General features: G+C 44.8%; 1 pseudogene; it reads left to right on the forward strand.

Annotated features, from left to right (window-relative positions):
* Positions 1 to 6,499: 6,499 nt before the first annotated feature.
* LOC126472336 (5S ribosomal RNA) lies at positions 6,500 to 6,617 on the forward strand (annotated as a pseudogene).
* The last annotated feature ends 459 nt before the right edge of the window (positions 6,618 to 7,076 follow it).

A 7,076-nucleotide genomic window follows, 5' to 3' on the forward strand; every position in this document is an offset into this window, starting at 1 on the left:
GACGTGTTACATAGCTGAGAGTGGTACATTATACACTGTAGACATGTTGCACAGTCCGTGTTGATACACCAAGAAATCGGGTAACTTTATTCATGGGTCTGGCCAAATACGACATCTCCGTTCTGCCACCATATCACGTCTTCACATTCCATCCACTTCACTGCCGTTACTATGTTGGTGGTGGAGGGTAACGCGAAAGCCTCTTAGCAGTCCTACATCACCTACAGCGCTCCAAATTGGCCAGTGTGCTCTTTCAGAGGGGTGAGTAATATTTTGTTCTGCGTGCTCAGTTTTAATACCTCAAGCGTCGACGCACCGTGCCTCGTGCTGTACCGATCTAGAAGCCATTAAGAAATATACTGGGGTTGACCAAAAATATGTAATAACCGCGAGATACCACGCTTGAACATAAATGCAGGTAACAGCCAAGCCTGCAGGTTCGCTGCCGTATTTGACCATGAATGGCACCTGTGGGGTTCCTCAGATCGTTGCAAGTGTCAGTCGTGGTTAGAACACTGTTGTGTGTAGTTGCGAGCGCCTTATATTGGAGCTAAGGGAATTCGAACGTGGGCAAATTGTTGGAACTCGTATGGTGGATGCTGCCGTAACCAAGGTGGCCGAAGAGTTGGTGGAATTTCGAGAAGCACAGTCTCGAAGATTTATTTAAGTCACAACGCGGACAAAAATCTGTGTTCAGTGATCGTGGCAGACTAGCACTGAAAAGGAATGTGACGAAAAATAAGTGGATGACAGCAGCAAAAGTCACTGTAGAACTGAATGGCGACGCTGTCAGCACTGTAACAAGAAGGGAGTTCCAGAAGAAGGAACTGCAGGGTGATCTGGAAACTCACAACCGCTCATCAGTGATGGAAATGCCTGCAAAAGTAAATCGTGATGCTGAAGCCATAAAATTTGGTCCATTCGAATTTGGAACAATGGAAGAACGTCATTTGGTCGGATTGGTCTTGTTTGACTTTGTTTGCAACTTCTGAACGAGTTTACGTCCCAACAGTGAAACATGGGGGGGGGGGGGGGGGGGGGGGGTTCGGTGATGATTTTGGCAGCAATACCGTGCTATTCGGGATAGATGGTTACTCTGAAAGGTTGCAATGCTGTCAAGGATTATGTCTCCATTTTGGCTCATCAAGTCCATCCCGTTGTACAATGGACGATAGGGCTCCTGTTCAGACAGCTCGTATTGCCAAGGACTGGTTTTGTGAGCACAAGGATATATTTCTGTCTCTCCGCTGGCCACCACAATCATCAGGTCTCGGTGTTATTGAGCCTTTGTGGTCTACAGAGAAGTGTACGTCGTCACTCCGCACCTCCCTCTTCGTTACCTGAACTTGTAATATTTTATACGAAAAATCGTAGATTCCCTTGAAAACCTCACACGACCTGAGTTTACCCATTCCTCGCCAACTGGAAGCTGTTCTGAATGCCAACGGGTGTCCTACACTGTATTAGGCATGCGTACGGAACAATTTGAAGTGGAATGATCATATAAAATTAATTGTAGGTAAGGCGGGTGCCAGTTTGAGATTCATTTGGAGAGTCCTTAGAAAATGTAGTCCATCGACAAAGGAGGTGGCTAACAAAACACGTGTTCGACCTATAGTTGACTATTGCTCATCAGTGTGGGATCCGTACTAGGTCGGGTTGACAGAGGAGATAGAGAAGATCCAAAGAATAGCCGCGCGTTTCGTCACAGGATTATTTGGTAAGCGTAATAGCGTTACGGAGATGTTTAGCAAACTCAAGTGGCAGACTCTGCACGAGAGGCGCTCTGCATCGCGGTGTAGCTTGCTGTCCACGTTTCGAGAGGGTGCGTTACTGAATGAGGTATCGAATATATTGCTTCCCCCTACTTATACCTCCCGAGGAGATCACGAATGTAAAATTAGAGAGATGCGAGCGCGCACGGAGGCTTTCCGGCAGTCGTTCTTCCCGCGAACCATACGCGACTGGAACAGGAAAGGGAGGTAATGACAGTGGCACGAAAAGTTCCCTCCGCCACACACCGTTGAGTGGCTTGCGGAGTATAAATGTAGATGTAGATGTAGATGTAATGTTTTTCCATATTTTTGTCCACCTCCTGTAGGTTTCAGTTTAATGGAACTACGAGGAGACTAGGAAGTAAATATGGCAGTCACGTTCCGAGCAGAAGCTTAGGTTAGGGACTGGAAAAGAAAGGTAGCAGACGAAGCACAAGGCCCTGCGGCAGTGCGCTGTCGCTTAGGCGGCTGCTGCAGTACGTCTACTGTTAAGTTTGGTATTCTGCGCGGGCGCGGCAAATCCCGTGTCATTAATATCGGAACACGGCAGCGGCGCTCGCTGCACTCAATAGGCTGATAACAGCTTCCATCTCCGGTGCGCGACGTTTTCGCCTACTATCTGGGCCGCACGCACACTCGCCGCGGCGCGCTGCAAGAATCCAGCGCGGCGCGTCAATACCAGCCTCAAAGACTGCTGCCAGCAAAATACTCGCTTCTCCGTGCTCGCGTCGGAGGACAGTTGAGGGAAAACTGGTCGTGGGGGACAAGAGAACGTAGCTGTAGCTTCAGCTTCAGCGAACTGGAGATTCTGCAAAGTTTATGACAAAGAATTTGCTCCCCTTCGAGCGAAAGTTTATCGTAGATCGCTAGACCAACAAATGGTACGGACTGGAAGAAAGCTGTTTTCAAGAAGGGCCATGGCACAGACGCACACAATTATAGACCTATATCGTTTACATTAGTCTGTTGTACAATTATCGAACATATTTCATTCTCAGAAATTATGATGTTTTTGGAGAACAAGCCGGCCGCTGTGGCCAAGAGGTTCTAGGCGCTTCAGTCCGGAACCGCGTGACTGCTACGGTCGCAGGTTCGAATCCTGCCTCGGGCATGGATGTGTGTGATGTCCTTAGGTTAGTTAGGTTTAATTAGTTCTCAGTTCTAGGGGACTGATGACCTCAGATGTTAAGTCCCATAGTGTTTCAAGTTATTTGAAAATCTCCTCTATAAAAATTAACATGGATTCCACAAACAGAGATCTTGTGAAACTCATGAGATTCATAGCGCTGTGGAAAACTTCGCCCAGACTGACGCCGTGTTCCTTGACTTCAGGAAGGCATTGCACACCGTTTCGCTCTGCCGTTTAGTGAAAAAGAAACGAGCTTATCGAGTATCGGACCAGATCTGCGACTGGATTCAAAACATCACTGCAGATATGGCTCAACACGTCTCTCTTAAAGAAACAACATCGACAGATTTAAAGTTCATCTTCGGAGTACCTCAAGGAAGTTTGATAGGACAGTTACTGCTTACAATGTGTATAAGCGATCTAGTAGAAAGCGTCGGGTGCTCTTTAAGACTGTTCACCGATTCTGCGGTTGTCTATCACAAACTAGCAACGCCAAAAGACCGTATCGATTTGCAGAATAAACTGCAGTGGTTGATGAATGGTGCGCGCTCTGGCACTTGACTGTGAGTATAAGTAAATGTAACAAATTGCGCATATATAGAAGAAGAAATCCACTACTGAACAATTACATTTTTGATGACAAACTGTTGGAAACAGTAGCTACCGTAAAATATCTGGAAGTAACTATCCAGAGCAACATTAAGTGGGTTCACAACATAAAACAAACAGTAGGAAGAGCAGATGGCATAGAGAGAATCGTAAGGAACACATCCACGGATGAAGTGGCTTATAAGGCGCTTGTTCGACCTGTTCTTGAATATTGTTCATCAATACGAGATACTTACCAGGTAGTACCGTCAGAAAGGATAGACAAGTTTCACGTTTCGTCACGGCATCGTTTAATCGTGACGAGAGCGTTATCGATATGCTCATCAAACTCTGTCGGTACACGTTACAAGAGAGGCGCTGTGCATCGTGGAGAGGTGTACTACTGAAATTTGAGGAGAGCACTTTCCGGGAACAGTCGGGCAACATATTACTTCCTTCCACAAACATCTCGCGTAATGACCACAACGATAAAATTCGAGAAATTAGAGCCAATACTGAGGCTTACCGATAATAATTCTTCCCACGCGTCAGTCGCGAACGGAACACTTAAAGGCACCAGATGTACTCTCCGCCAGCCACCATTCAGTGGCTTGCTGAGTATGATGTAGCTGTAGATGTAGATGTAGATGAAGGGAGGGCGGTGCAACTTACGTAAATGCTATAACACGAAATGATGTCACTGGAATCCACCATGAAATTCTGAACTTGCAGTGTAATCAATACGTAATAAACGCTAGATTTGTGCCAGCCCAGTATTCGAATCTCCCGGTTACAACAACGAGGATTGGTAACAACCAACTGTATTTTTGAAAAACATTAGTTTATTGTTCAGATCCGGCATAATTGTGAGTTGGATTAAATGTACACTAGACCGAACACTGCAGGCCTGTTGAGAAGCAAACGACTTGCACGTGCAGAACATGTCGCTCTTATGATGATGTCTGGTTTGTGGGGCGCTTAACTACAAGGTCATCAGCACCCGTACAAAGTCCCAATTGTTACATAGTCCAATCTTTTACATAGCCCAATCTAGCCACTGCCACGAATGATGATGATGATGATGATGATGATGATGATGATGAAATGATGAGGACAACACAAACACCCAGTCCCCGGGCGGAGAAAATCTCCAACAAGGCCGGGAATCTAACCCTGGACCATGTCGCTCATATGGATAAACACTGATAGCCTTTGAAATCCATCTATTTTAATCCCTGCGGAAGAAGACCAGTTCTTATGGTGACTGGCGACAAATGGCAGAAAACAAAATCCAGTAGAAGAGAAGCCTTGTAGCTCAGCACGGTTCTCTGGACCTGATCCGCAAGGTAAAGTAAGTAAGCAGTCTTTTATTCCGTTGATATACGGAGCTACAGCGTTGTACAAATGTTGATACAGATCGTAACTGTTACTATGAGTTCGCTCTTAAAACTATTTATACTGGCAATGAATAAAAAGAAGAGGGAGAAAAAAGTGACAGTGCCAGAGCACATTTTTTATCGTCAACGATGTATACGTATAAACATACACACATACACATACATACACATACACACACATCCATATTTTAATCACCACAGTCTGCCTGTAACTTTTCCTTACAGAATATTTTCTCCATGCGATGCAGATACATTGTTTGAATTGTTTTTATACACAAATTTAAGCAATTTATTCGCAGAATTGCAAGAATTTCTACATAATGTATGTAATCCTGACATCAAAATTTTACGTGTACTACAAGATAATGAAAATGTAGTGTATGTGTTGATAGTGACTTGTTCAGGTTTGTTATGAATGAAAGTGATCTGGTCGAAATTTTGTTAATTCTACTTTATACATATAAAATTAAGATATGAAATACAACACGTATTATTTCCGTTCCCTTCATAAAAATAGGGGCGTGGGAATTCAATATTGGACAAAATAATTGCATTCTCGTAGGCAGACTGAACAATCTGCATTGTAAGTCTCTTTTCGTTGTCGTTTCACAAGACTTTTCTCCTGACTGTGTTGATCAGGTGATGATGATCCTGCTTCGAACGTTGTGAACTCTTCATCATTGTCTCCAGTTCTTATTTAACTGTCTCGAAAGTCACACGTAGGAAATTGTGCGCTACGGTCCATATGCGGCTCCTAGAACAAAGCTGAGACACCATTGTTGCACTGACAAAAAATCAATAAATTGGTTCATCCAACCACTCCTATATAAGCTATTCAAATCTGCAGCATCACTGATGCTTCCCTCTTATTATTCCTTAGCATTGCAGCTATTTGTTCTTCCGTAGGGTGTGTGGGAAATGCACCGATTTTATTAAAAAATTGGCTCGCTCTGTCATAGGAATATAAAAGACTCGAAAATGCAGTGACTTTTAAATGAGAACAGTGAAATTCGTGCAGAAGTGTGGAAGCGATAATGCACATCGTGACAAATGAAAATCTTTGCCAGCCCAGGACACGAACCCTTATCTCCTGTTTACCTCTAGCAGTGGCCTTGAACAGCATGCCTCAAGCAACCACTAAAATTTTCAATGTGACGGATGCTGCCTCCTTCTCGAACACTACAAATAGAGGCTCCATTGATTTACAACGCATCCAAACTTGTGCAGTCAGATATACAGATTCTGAGTACTTGGAGATGTGGAAGAAACGGTCGGAAATAAAGCGTTAGCCACGACACACTGCTGAATGTGAAATTTTATTAAACATTTTTGTACTGTTACGGTTATAGATGACGAGTTAAGGTGCTCCTGGGATGTTTATAGTTAATTGTAAGACACTCAATGCCTAGAGAAGAAATGAAACAGTAAGGTGAATTTTCCAATCGTTGAAAAATTGATATGGCCTTTTTAGAGTGACAGATAAGAAACATGTTTGCATTCGAGTTTAGTAGCACTTGAGATTTGCTCGCAATTGTGCTCATCAATTTCATTTGGCGTCAAATACACTGAAGCGCCAAACAAAGTGATACAGGCATGGGTATTCAAATGCAGGCAACGGCCTTGCCGCAGTGGCTACACCGGTTCCCGTGAGATCACCGAAGTTAAGCGCTGTCGGGCGTGGTCGTCACTTGGATGGGTGACCATCCAGGCCGCCATGCGCTGTTGCCATCATTCGGGGTGCACACAGCCTCGTGATGCCAATTGAGGAGCTACTCTACCGAATAGTAACGGCTTCGGTCAGGACTACCATCTTACGACCGGGAGAGCGGTGTGCTGACCCCACGCCCCTCCTATCCGCATCCTCCACCGAGGATGACACGGCGGACGGATGGTCCCGGTAGGCAACTCGTGGCCTGAAGAAGGAGTGCTTTATTCAAATACAGAGATATGTAAACAGGCAGAATACGGCGCCGCGGTCGGCAACGCCCATATAATACAACAAGTGACTGGTGCAGGTACTGCGGCTACAATGGCAGCTTGTCAAAATTTAAGTGAGTTTGAAAGTGGTGTTATAGTCGGCGTACGAGCAATGAGATACTCCATCTCCGAGATAGCGATGAAGTGGGGATTTTCCCGTTCGACAATTTCACGAGTGTGCCGTGAATATCAGGAATCCGGTAAAGCATC

Source organism: Schistocerca serialis, chromosome 3 (assembly GCF_023864345.2).
Source record: "Schistocerca serialis cubense isolate TAMUIC-IGC-003099 chromosome 3, iqSchSeri2.2, whole genome shotgun sequence".
Taxonomy (NCBI): domain Eukaryota; kingdom Metazoa; phylum Arthropoda; class Insecta; order Orthoptera; family Acrididae; genus Schistocerca; species Schistocerca serialis.